This window comes from Dasypus novemcinctus, chromosome 14 (genome assembly GCF_030445035.2).
Source record: "Dasypus novemcinctus isolate mDasNov1 chromosome 14, mDasNov1.1.hap2, whole genome shotgun sequence".
NCBI lineage: Eukaryota > Metazoa > Chordata > Mammalia > Cingulata > Dasypodidae > Dasypus > Dasypus novemcinctus.
Genome location: NC_080686.1, coordinates 20,877,561 through 20,890,428, shown reverse-complemented (window position 1 = coordinate 20,890,428; position 12,868 = coordinate 20,877,561). Strand labels below are relative to the sequence as shown.

Here is a 12,868-nt window from a genome sequence, read left to right as displayed (position 1 = left end):
TGTGGCAGGGCACTCCTTGCGCGCATCAGCACTGCGCATGGGCCAGCTCCACGCGGGTCATGAGGCCCAGAGTTTGAACCGCGGACCTCCCATGCAGTGGACGGACGCCCTGACCACTGGGCCAAGCCCGCTTCCCATGCTTTAATCTACCACAGTCGTCTGCCGAGTTTGTCCATCCTTCAGTTCTCTCCTGCAGCCCTAGGGGGCCATATAGAGTACCCTGATATTTTGTAATCACTTTATATCAGAAATGAGTAATTCTTCATAGGAAACAGCTCTTGTTTAACTCTTGAGGTGGCTTCTGTTTCCAGATGGGACCCAGCCTGGTAGCGTATGGAATCACACCTTCCCATCTCAGATCTGGAACAACTGGAAGCATGCTTAGCTGACGGCTCCAGCGGCTGTGCCCTGTCACCAAGCTCATGCCAAGGGCATGCTCGCCAAGGTCATGCTTCCACAGCTGCTCACAGTCGGTGCAAACAAGGCAGGCTTGTTTTCAGTTGATGTGGGGCTCCTTTGGCTCCAGGAAACCACTCCCCATAGACTTTCTTAAAACTGTGCTGTAGTCGCTTTTCCCCGCCCAACTTCCCTCCTCCTCCTCTTTGCCCAAGTGGTTGCTTAGACCTGGCCTAAAGGCTCTCCTCGCCTCTTCCAGGGCCCTCCCCATTTCCCCTTGCAGCTGATTTTCCCCAGTAAATCTCTTGCAGATCTAATCCCATCTTGAAGCTAACATAGGTGCTATTAGTATTGAATCAATGAACACAGATACAGCACGCAATTGGCTATGAGGAAGAAGACAATCATTAGCCATGTTGCTATGCCTCTTGGTTTGGTTTTCCGGTGAGGAGGCAATAACTACTGTTCTCCCAATTACTGCCAGCCTGGGATGCTGGGTGAGCTGTGCAGCAACTGTCCTGATGGGTGATATTTCCACAACTTCCCATTTACCTTCCTTCTTTGCATCTGTCCATCCACACAGTGCTGGTAGAAACCCTGCTTAGCAATATGGAACTACGTGTTTGGGTCTCCATCCTTAGCAACATTTTATTCTGATGAACTGAGAAAATGCCTGCACGAGATGGGAAGTTTGGAACTATGAACTACGCAGTAGCATGGCACATGCTGCAGACCATGCTTTCTTCTCAGGAATTTTCTCTAATTTGTGTTGCTCTGAATAAAATCTAGCAGCAGCGGCATAAGCGGACTCCCAGGTACTGATACACTCTTGGGCCCCGGTGGCCCTGAGCTGGTCGTCGCTAGTGTGGTAGGGGTGAGTCCGAGGGCAGCCTGCCACCTTTCCCTGGGACCCACAGATGAACCCTGTGCTGGGGCCTAGGGTGGGTGGTGTGTGTGACCTCCTTCTCGAGAGGTAAAACTCATCCCCTCGCAGATGGTGATCTGCCTACACTTTCCTTCCCTATTTGCCCCCAGCAGATGTAAACTTCCACCGGAGACAGCTTGGCTAAAGCAGGTACATTTTATGGCACCTGGCCCACCCCTGCTGCTGTGTCAGGTGGGGAGGGAGCAGGGTCCTTTATTTTGTGGCTCAAAAGAAGGGCAGGCGTAGTTCAAGCCTGCGTGGCCGTGGATTGAGACCCTGTGGTCATGGGAACTGATGCCACTAGTGAAACTGGTTTTGCTCGGTCTCTTCTTTACGTGCGTAAACGTTGCTCCACCCAGGGCCTGGGTGAGTCGGGCTTTTGCTGGTGACCTCAACACCTGCAAAGCGGGGAGTGGGCTGGGGCGCAGGTGTTTTTGATGGTAGGTGGGCTCCTGCTCCCCACCACCGGGTGAGACCCCTCCCCTGGAGGTGGTAACAGGTGTCTTATTCCTTCAATGCCAGATAGAGGCAATCAGTGCTTCTCTATTATCTTGACTGATGGGAAATACATTTTAGTTGTATCCACTGTTTCTTCAATTGACTAAAAAGTCCTTTGTTTTCATGATTGTAATCCGGAATTAATAGTTGAATCGCTCTTTACTCTGGAAACTCTGTGTTGCTCTGAGCATCCTTTTCACGGGTGATGGGAAGAATGTGTCCTACTTCAGGGGAGGAGAGAGAGTGGACAAGAAGTCTGAGACCACCTCATCCTGTTTAATGTGTGTTTGAGGTATCATGCCGACTAGTTTATCCTTCCTGAGACTTCCTCTCCATTGGCTTTAAAATACCCTTCAAGGACCCAGTGCCCTGAAAAGGTGTACAGCAGCTTTTAAATTGTTATATTTATCACTGCACAATATTTGGCAACCATGTGTGTAATAGACAGCGTGCTATGAATAAGGAGTGCCCATTTTCAGCGAAGGCACTAATGGCACCAGATTTTACTTAAGTGAATAAGGAGCAATTTCATAAGGTTTGAGGCTCTAGGGAGCCCACTGGATGCATTTGGGACTTTCTGAATTAATTCTGAGGCAGAGCCAAGTAATGTGGCTAAACATTTTGGCTGGTTCAATCATAGCCTAAGGGTCATGGTTAGCAAAATACATTCTGTAGCCCCCATTCAAAGAGCACCTATTTAATCGAGAAAGGTAACCTGGATGGGGTTTGTGGTAATGTAATTTATTCTTTTAGTTACATTTTTGTTGCAGCAAAAGTGATAATTTTGGTTATTGGGAATATTTCTAGACTTGTATGCCCAGTCACATATGCAGACAGAAATACTTCTTTTCACTCAGGCCCTGGAAATAGTAGCTGTGATTAATATGCTCATTCGTATGCTTTCTTATACCCTCTAAAAGCAAAAGATGATATTTTATGGGATTAAACATAGATTGGAACTCATTCCGTAATCACACTAACAAATGGCATTTTAAAGGATATGACAGAAAAACCTTTTGCTAAGCAGAAATGGCAGCTAAGAAATTGATTTTTTTTATGACAAAGAGAAGCTTTTGACTCCTCATTTTCAGTGGAATAGAAAGAGAATCCTAAAATATGCAATGTAATCAGACTTGCTCTTGTCATTGGCTGAAAGCCAAAACTATGGTTTTGAACTGTCATAGAAGCAGATTCTTTTTTTTTTTTTTCATCTGCCTTCTTCCTATACCTACCCAGACCTACCCCACGAGTGACTCCCTGTTCCCCTGGCAGAAGCATGTGGGAATTTGCAGAGATGCTTTCCCTCACCATGTCTTTCTATGATCAGCACGGTTCTACGGATTTGTCTAAGCTACAGAGGAGCCAGGTTATGGAGAGCTCTGTGGGGAGAGGGAGATTTGGTAATTTTTAAAGTGCCCCTTGAAGCGCAGGAATGGACTCATGCTGAAACACAGCTCATATGGGCAAGCCACATTTTAAAAATGGAATTAACTGTCGACCAGTAATATATTCCTGAACCTGTCCTTTTATGCTTGGGTAAGCTTTGTTGCATGCCAGTTTGCTGCTAGGTGACACATTTATATGATGCTCATGTCTAGTGGATGGTATATGATAAAGGGCATGAGTTTTTAAGGTTTGAATTAATGGTAAAACCTGAAAAAAAAGTTCTTTTTTTTTCCAGTTTAAACAAATGGCACACTACAAATATGGAATGTATTTATAAGATATTATTTGTGTTATACCTTGATGATCGGTGGAATCTGATATAGGTCTGGGCCTCAGACAAGACCAGAAGGAGGATAGAAGTTGGAAAAACTGATCAAGCTGCAGGTATAGAGATTCCAATTGGTGTGCAAATGACAGTGTCCACAATATTATCCAAAAGTTTCTCAGGAGGCTTGGACTGACCATGCCCAGACCAGATCAGGCTCTCTTAGTACCCATGGTCCCCATTTTGCGAGGATTGTCATATTCGTCATTGTGTGTCTGAGGTCGCTCTTCCCTGAAGATTGTAAGCCCCATCAAGGCAAGGGCTCAGACTTGTTTGTTGCTGAAGCCTCACAACTAACACATGCCCACACATAGTAGGTGCTCAAGCCATGCTGAAAAAAAATGAGATAATACTAAGTCCAGGGAACAGTGAGCAGAAAAATATCTGAGGTGAAAAAGTGTGCAGTAATGAGTGGGGGAGGAAAGGCGTCAGAAGAGAGTGGGTCAGGTGGTAAGAGTCATGGCAGGTTCATGGGGAGGTAGTAGCAATGCCATCGAGGACTTTTGGGAGACGACTAACAAAAGCATAGTCAGGAGAACCTAGTCCTGGGGGTGACTGGGACTCAAGAATGAGGCAGACCCTGGGCTGACCACAAGGTGATGCAGGGCAAAGCTGGGGGTGGTCAAACAGAAAAGTCCCAGATGTTCCTGCCTTAGGCAGGATTGGTCTTGGAGACCCAAGGAGAGACTATGTTTACAAGTGGGTTTCAGGAGACCAGCTGTGGGAGAACAAGGGCCGTGGAAGCTGAGATCCAGGTGCAGATGCTCTGCCTACAATGAAAAAAAAATCAACGAGGGCTTTCTCACGAAGATGGCGCTGAAAGCAAAGAAGGAAGCCCCTGCCCCTCCCAAAACCAAAGCCAAAGCCAAGGCTTTGAAAGCCAGGAAGGCAGTGCTAAAAGATGTCCACAGCCACAAAGTAGAGAAGATCCGCACATCACCCACCTCCCAGCAGCCCAAGACACTGCATCTCAGAATTCAGCCCAAATATCCTTGGAAGAGCTCCCCCAGGAGAAACCAGCCTGACCACTCTGGCATCAGCAAGTTCCCCTGCCCACTGGGTAAGCCATGTGGAAGACTGAAGACAACAACACACTTGTGTTCATTGTGGATGTCAAGGCCAACAAGCACCAGATGAAACAGGCTGTGAAAAAGCTCTGGGACACTGATGTGGCCAAGGTCAACATCTGATACGGCCTGATGGAGAGAAGGTGGCAAATGTTCAACTAACTCCTGACTATGATGTTTTGGATGTTGCCAACAAAACTGGGATTATCTAAACTGAGTCTGGCTGGTTAATTCTAAGAAAAAGTTTTTCAACCTTAAAAAAAATTCAGTTAGATCCCTGTTGTCAGGTTCATGATCAACTGTTATCCAGAGGGCGCCGGGCGACCCCCCCACTTATTCTCCCTGAGCAGGTGAGTAACCACTCATTCTCAAGTTGCTCCTCTGCAAAATGGCTGTGGGAAAGCCTTTCTTGCCAAACAAGACCCTAGTTTATTGCCTACTACCAAGGCTATGTAAAAAGAAAAAGAAAATTAGATTATATGCAAATGATGGGAAGAAAATACAAATATTAACCATGATTGACTCAGTCATTCTTTTGTAGCCCCAGATGGGTCAGAGATCAGTTCTTGCTGGGTCCTTTGGGTCTGACCTTTCTTAGCTGTTCTATCTCACCTTCAGGTACAAGGATAAAGCTTGGCAAACCCCTTGGAAGCATTCAGAGAGACAAAACTGGGGAAAGCACCGAGGCTAAAGCCACAAGCACATTCCCAAGGATGGGTATGGAGTCCATCGAAACCCTGCTTGGAACCTCTCAGTGACGTCCTTGTGTGATCTTGCATGTGTTCAGAGACTTTTCAAGCCACTGGCCTGCACTCACTCTCCTTCCGCCACCCCTGAGCATGGGAGTCCAGTTCTCCCATCTCATCTCGTTTTTGCTTTAGGGTCTTGTGCTTCCGGTTCCCTCTGCCGGGAGCCAGGGCTGCTTGGGTTGGGGGATTCAGGGGATTGGGACAAATCACTGGAGTTGGGAGTTTTGGAAGGGGGTCAAACCTGATTGTGTGACACATCAACACAAAAGTTACATACAGATTTCTAGCCGCTCTGCACTTTCTGGGAGCCCCAAGTTTCTTCTGGGTGTACACCCTCTTCTCAGGCCCTGCCTGGAATGCCATTCTCCTGCCTTGTAGCTTGGCTGGCTCCTTAGCCTCCCAACATGCAATGTCATCTCCCCAAAGAGGGAAAGGGGTGAGCCTGAGGTCTTGGGGTTCTTGCCAAGCATCCTCACCGAGGGACCTCTGGGCCACAGGCTCCTATGGTGTTGGAGTACCCGGCCTTCTGACGAACCCTGTTGCTTGGGCCATGGGCCCCAGCCCCACTTCTGCAGGCTCCATCTTAGCCCCTTGGATTCTGGTAGGTTGGGAAACATACAAGATTTGATTTCTTGGTACCTTGATAAATGAGTATTTGGATTTGATATATTTCTGTTTAGTAAAAAGAAAGATTTGGTATTTCTTACAAGCCAAGCTGTGGGAAGCTCACACCCACCAGAAATGTACATTCCGTAGGAGCCATAACTGCTCGTGGCTGAGGAGACTTTGCCAGGCTGAGGTTGGAGGCCTAAGTCTAGAGCAGTGTCCCAACCCTGGTAGGCCTTCAGGAGATAAGTTTTGAATGAATAAATGGTTGATAGGATGACTGAGAACTTGTGAAGGGCCAGGCGGTATTGAAGGGACCTTGCTTATAGTAGCTTGTGTACCTTCCGTGAAGTCACACGAGGTAGTCCTCCTCTGACCTCGTTTTACAGAGGAGGAAGCTGTAGCACAGAGGAGGCCCAGACAGAAGTCCCTGAGATCCCACAAGGCCTGACAGCCAGGGCGTGGGGCTGCGCCACCTGGCTCCAGGGCACAAGCTTCCAGCCCCACACTCTGGGAAGGTAGGCGTGCATGTGTCTAGTGACACCCAGACTCCTGGGGCTCACTATGCCCTTGCCCATTCATTAGATCATGCACTCATTGGTTCCACTACATGTTGGGCTCTGGGTTAAGCCCTGGTGAGAGAGGCTAAGAAACACCAGTGGGGTCATCGTTTCATGAAGTACTAGCAAATAATACTGTCTTTGCTCTGCAGAAAAACAACTCCCTCTTCAGAGGGCCACCTCCTTTCTTTTCTCTTGAGTGTGCCCATTCAGTGCTTCCAGTTTTGTCTCATCAACTCAAGCTGTTTCACTGAAGGTTTTTACTTTATTTACAAAAACGTAGATATTCTCTCCCGCTCAAGGCCCCTCTACTGTTGATAAACGTTAAGAATGGCAGTTGTGAATCCACCTAAGTCAAGGGACAGGAAATCTAGATACAATTAGGGGAAAAAATAACCTTGAAGCCCCTGGCACTGACTAAAGAGACCTTCCTAATTTTCTTAAAAATATGTTTCACTACCTCTGACTGGTTTCTTCAAGAGCCAGCATTTTCTAAGAATCAGCATTTATAATAAATATTAATCTATTTCAAATATAAATTCAGTTTTTTGTTTTCTCTTGTTTTTTAGTTTCATTTAAAATAGGCAATATTCTGAGTATTTTGAGGAATTGTGGGTTTGGGGCTCCCCTGAACTCATTAATTACATTAGTTGAGTGGGAAAATGTGTTTCAGATTCGAAATGCACGCCCCCAGCAAGCAGGATTTTAAACTCATTATAGAACACCTTGTGAAATTTATTTGGAAATTCAGGTTTATAAATCTATAAAAATACTGGCACTTTCACGCTATTTTAAAATGAATGTTTCTTTTATGTATTAATTCTTCTGTTTTCACATTCCTTGGACCCATTGAGTTCCTCATCCTAACATCTGAACAACAGTAAATTCCAGGACTCCATAATAGCTTGGAATAGGATTTTTTTAAAATTTCAAAATGCAGTCTGCCAGAAAATGCCCCTAATGCCTTTCAAAATGAAACAGCTGGTTGTAGGCTCAACTTTCTAAATTGATTCTAACCTGTAGCCAACAGATCTCAATTACATGATTTTTCTGGCTTTTTTTGTGTGTTCCTTTCCTTCAAATAGATATTTTGTACTAAATAGATTTCTGTTCATTCAAAACCAAAAGCATAAATGCAATTTTGTGAGTCCCATAATGCCCATCATATATATTTTTTCTTTAATAGATAAAAATAGGAGAGGCACTAAAACAACAAAAGCTTATCTTCCTGGAGTTTTCATCATTCCCTCTTGCCAGACAGATCTCAAAATATTTGCCAGGAACACTGCCTCATTCATAACAGAGATTAGAAATACATACAGAACCATAACAATTGTCCCCACTAAAACTTGTTTCTGCAGTTACCAACGGAAATAGCAGAAATGCTAGAAAACACATATTCATCAAAATAACAGATTTTTTTCCTTTGTAAGCTGTAATTAGTTCCTGGGCCAATTTCGATTCTCCTCTGAATTGCATACTAGATGATGGGCAATTTTTTTTTCTAGTGAGAGATAAATGAATGTATTAACTCCTAAGCACACACTGACCAGAGTACAAATTAGTTTCTCTGTAATGTATCCTTAAATAAACAAAGTCTTTCTGAAAAAGATGTCCATTTTTCCAGAAACATTGATCTTAAAATATTCATTTCTACTCTTCACGTGTCTTTGTATTTTTCTATATTTGTTAGCTTCTGCAAAATTAAGACTAAGTGGACTTTCTCTTAATACAGTGCATATGTCGTTGCCTATGAGTAGCAGTCATTTCAGGATAGAATGAGAAAGATGTTATTGCATCAGCCAGCCCTCACCCATTTTCTTCTTTTGTGCCAGTAGACCACAGTTTGTACCTAACATGGAAATTTTGGCTCTGTTCTAAAGGAAACATTACTGAGTACTTACTATGTCCTGGATGCTTTCCTAAGAGATTAAAATGAACAAAAGAGAATTCCTGCTTGGAGAAGACTTGATGTAGAAGGTGCTTTCGCCAGAGGGAGCATCTTTCCCTCTCTGGGAGAGATATCAGGTGGATTTTCTGTGGCAACATAGACCTGATGCTACTAGGTTTTCTGAGTTTTGAAGGAAAATTTAAAAATCTGGATTTTTATGTATAGCTATTGAGTTTCAAGGATAGATAGCTGCTTCAGAAAACTTAAAAAGCCTGTGCAGGACAAACTATCTGCCTTGGTGATTGGGTCCACATCTGCTCTTTAATATAAATATATATTTTTAAAAAATAGTTCACACAGTGTACATGCCTCAAAAGCCAAAAGGAACAAAAGCTTACATAGTGAAAACGAAGCCTCCCTGCCACGCCTGTTCCCTGGCCACACAGTGCCTCCGCCCCAGAAAATCCCTGTTAGCAGTCTCCTCCACCTTTCAGAGTTCTTCTGTACATACACGAGCTGATGTGTAGATATTCTTTATTTTCACCCAAACGGTGATATTCTAGACACACTTTTTACACCTCACCTATTTCACTTAAAATACTAATATTGAGGCAATTGCTCCTTGTCAGCATGTACAGAACTGCTGTCTGCTTAGCATTCCATTGCACGGAAACACACGAATCATCTAGCCAGTCCCTCGTGGATGGATATTGACCTTGTTGCCTATCCTTTGCTTCTGCGAACAGTGTTTCAAAGACGATTCTCTTTCTGATAGCTTTTTATACCTAGGTGAGTATGGCTGCAGGATAAATCCTTAAATTCCTCAGAGCAGTGATTCTCAATCTTGACTCTACATTGGAATCACCCACAGGGCTGGAAATACTGATGCCTGGGTCCCATCCCAAAGATTCTGACATCATTGCTTCAGCACTGGGAATTTTCAAAGGTTCCCAGGGGATTTTAATGTGCAAGGGTGAGCACTCCCTTCGAGATTGGCTCAGATCACAACCGCCGGGAAGGACATGCATGTTTCCTTCCACCCCTGAGAGCACAGGTGGCTCCTGCTCTTGGACTTTTGTCACCTGAGAAGTGAAAACTGGTGTGTCTTGGTAGTGCTAATATGTACTTTTCTTATTATAAGTGAAGTCAAGCAAGTTTTCTTATGTTTAACAGTATTTATATTTACTCTTCTGAGAACTAGTGCATTTTGTCTTTTGCCCATTATCAATTACATGGTCGTCTTTCTCTTTATGTGTTAAAGAACCTACCCTTTGTGATATGAGGGGATTTTTTTTTTTTTTTTTAGTTTATCATTTGTCTCAACTTTGCTTATGGAAGTTTACTCAAAGAGGAATATTTTTATGTCATCAAATTTATCAAGTGTTTCGGCATCTGAGCTTTGTGTTATATTGAGAAAGAGCCTCCATTCTGAGATTACCTTTTCAAAAAAAAACTCATGACTTCTAGAACTTGAATGCTTTCATTTATGACAGAACTTTTATCATCTGAAATTCTGGAATTTATTTTGGCACAAATTGTAGGGAATGGGTCCAACTCTATTATTATTATTTTCCACATGGCCACTGGAATGCTCAAACACCAGTGCTACCTTTGTCAGATACTGAATTCCCATATGTATTTGAGTCTATTTCTGAACCTTCAGTTCTGTTTCCTTGAATGATCTGTCAATGCACTAAGATCACATCTTTAAAATATAATAGTTAATAACATATCATAACAAGTGGTCCCTTATTACTCTTTTTTTCATAAATTTCCAGATTTTCTTGCCTGATATTTTTCATTATTAACTTTGAAAAACAGCTCTTCTAGTTTCATAATAATCCTGTTGTATTTTATGGGCGATTATGGAAATTCATTTAATTTATGCAGAACTGAGCACATATTATCTTTGTGACACACCTCTTGCTGACTTCTACCATCATCTCTAATTTCCTCATTACCCTGAAGATTCTAGTGATAGCAGTTTACTTGAATTTGCACAAATCATGAGATCTCTTGCCTTCACATCTTTCAATAAGCTTCAGTCAAGTCAGAGCTCAAACTCCCTTCAGAGCTGCCTCTCCTCTTTCAAGGTTTCCTGGCTCAAGGCCTTTGCTCCTTGATGACATCTGTGGCATAGATGGCTTTGCATCCCCCCCGCCCCCCCAACCCTTCCAGCTCTTTCCCTCACTCCAAAGAGTAAGGAGACAAACAGCAAGCCCCTGTAACCCATGACTGATCAACAGATCTTGTACTAGAACATTTAACCTGTTTTTCTGGAAGCCTGGGTACCTGTTTTTTCAAACTGCCTGATCACCCTTATATCAATAAACCTCTCCACCAATGTAGAACTTCTGCTCTGTTGAAAACAACTGCTTCTTTAGGATCTGTTTCCGGTAAAAGTCACATGCATCCCCCGCCCGCCTTGATAATTATTGTCAAGTCTTTGGTTTTTGAGCAACACTGCATTCTTTAGCAGGCAGCTCCCCTCAGCTGCACGTCAACACGCCCAGTAAAAGACCCCAGAGCCCCAGAAAGAGCCCTCTCGTCTGGTGGTAATTGTGGATGACTGAGGTAGGAAAATGCTGCCTCTCTTCCTGCCGCCAGGATGAGGATGAGGACCCCATGTAAGCCCCTTAAATAAATGCTCATTACTTTCCAAGAAAGACTTGTCCAAGTCGTAACTCTTGGCCTGAAGTATTCCTATCAGTTCAGCCGGAAGCTGTTGCCGTACACAGCTCCTTGCCCTACGTGGGACAATCCCCTTGACTTCCTGCGCTGGTGTCCACCGAGGTGTGGCTGACCCTTCTCTCAGTTTAAGCATTGTGCTGGTGCTTGCCACTGCCCATCTTCCTGTATTGCCCCAGCTGGTGAGGTCCCTTCACTCTCAGCCTCCTATCCAACCCAGGCTCTTCCCGAGACATCTGCACCTCTCTCCTGAGTGAGTTGAGGGGACCCTGGATGATGTTCTTTGCTCCCTGCAAAACTGGATGATGCTCTGAGCCTGCATCAGGTACCTCCATATGCCATCTCTAATTTTCTCCTTGTGCTCTGCTGTTTTAGTGTCCTAGGCTTCTCAAACAAATACTATGAAATGGGTTGGGTTGAACAATGGGAGTTCATTAGCGCACGGTTTTGAGGCTAAGAGAAAGTCCAAATCAAGGCATCACCAAGGTGAAGCTTTCTTCCTGAAGACTGTGGCATTCTGGGGCTGGCTGCCAGCGATCCTTAATCCTTGGCTGGCTCCTCTGTCACATGGCAATGCATATGGCAGCCTCTCTCCTCCCCCTTCTTTCCCACCTTCTATTGAATTTCACCTTTCTTTTTCTGTATCTGAATTTCATTCGACTTATAAAGGACTCCAACAATAGGATTAAGACCCAATTTGATTGAGTTGGGCCACACCTTAACTGAAGTACTCTCATCAAAATGTCCTACTTACAATGGGTTCACACCCATAGGAATGGATTAAATTTAAGAACAAGTTTTTCTGGGTTACATACAGCTTTAAACCACCACATGTGCCTCTTAGATTTGGTACTGTGATGGGCCATTGGTTGTCTTTTCCAACTAAGCCTAGAGGATACAAGCACCAACTATTTTTGGATTCCTTTAAATGTCCAGTCTCCTTCACAATGTGACCTTGGTCAAATTATTTACCTTTTTACACCTCAATTTCCTTAGCTATAAAACAGGGATGAAAATAGTACCTAAATCATCATGCTCTTCTGATGATTAAATGTGAGCACTCAAAAAATCTTTGCTTTTTTTTGTATTATTCTCTTTTACTTCCATTTTAAGGTATAAGCAGGGATGAGATTTCACCTCCCAAGCATTTATTGATTGATTTGGTTTCTTTTTGGATGTATTTCAGCAAGTGAATAAGATAGCTTTTTAAACTCCTTGCTTCCATTCCATTTCGATTATAAAAGTTTTTTTTAATTACCTCCAATAGAACTTTTCATCTGTGTACAGATTTATTTAAAAAAAATTCCTCCTATGAATTTGATAGATAAGATCTTCCTTTTTTTTTTAAGATTTATTTATTTATTTCTCTCCCCTTCCCCCCCACCCCAGTTGTCTGTTCTCTGTGTCTATTTGTTGCGTCGTCTTTGTCCACTTCTGTTGTTGTCAGCAGCATGGGAATCTGTGTTTCTTTTGGTTGCATCATCTTGTTGTGTCAGCTCTCCGTGTGGGCAGCACCATTCCTGGGTAGGCTGCACTTTCTTTCATGCTGGGCGGCTCTCCTTACGGGGTGCACTCCTTGCGCGTGGGGCTCCCCTACACGGGGGACACCCCTGCATGGCACAGCACTCCTTGCGCGCATCAGAACTGCTTGTGGGCCAGATCCACACGGGTCAAGGGGGCCCGGAGTTTGAACTGTGGACCTCCTGTGTGGTAGATG

General features: G+C 43.9%; 1 pseudogene; it reads left to right on the top strand.

The window, feature by feature from the left end:
• The first annotated feature begins 4,400 nt into the window (after positions 1-4,400).
• LOC105745322 (large ribosomal subunit protein uL23-like) lies at positions 4,401-4,869 on the top strand (annotated as a pseudogene).
• Positions 4,870-12,868: the final 7,999 nt, after the last annotated feature.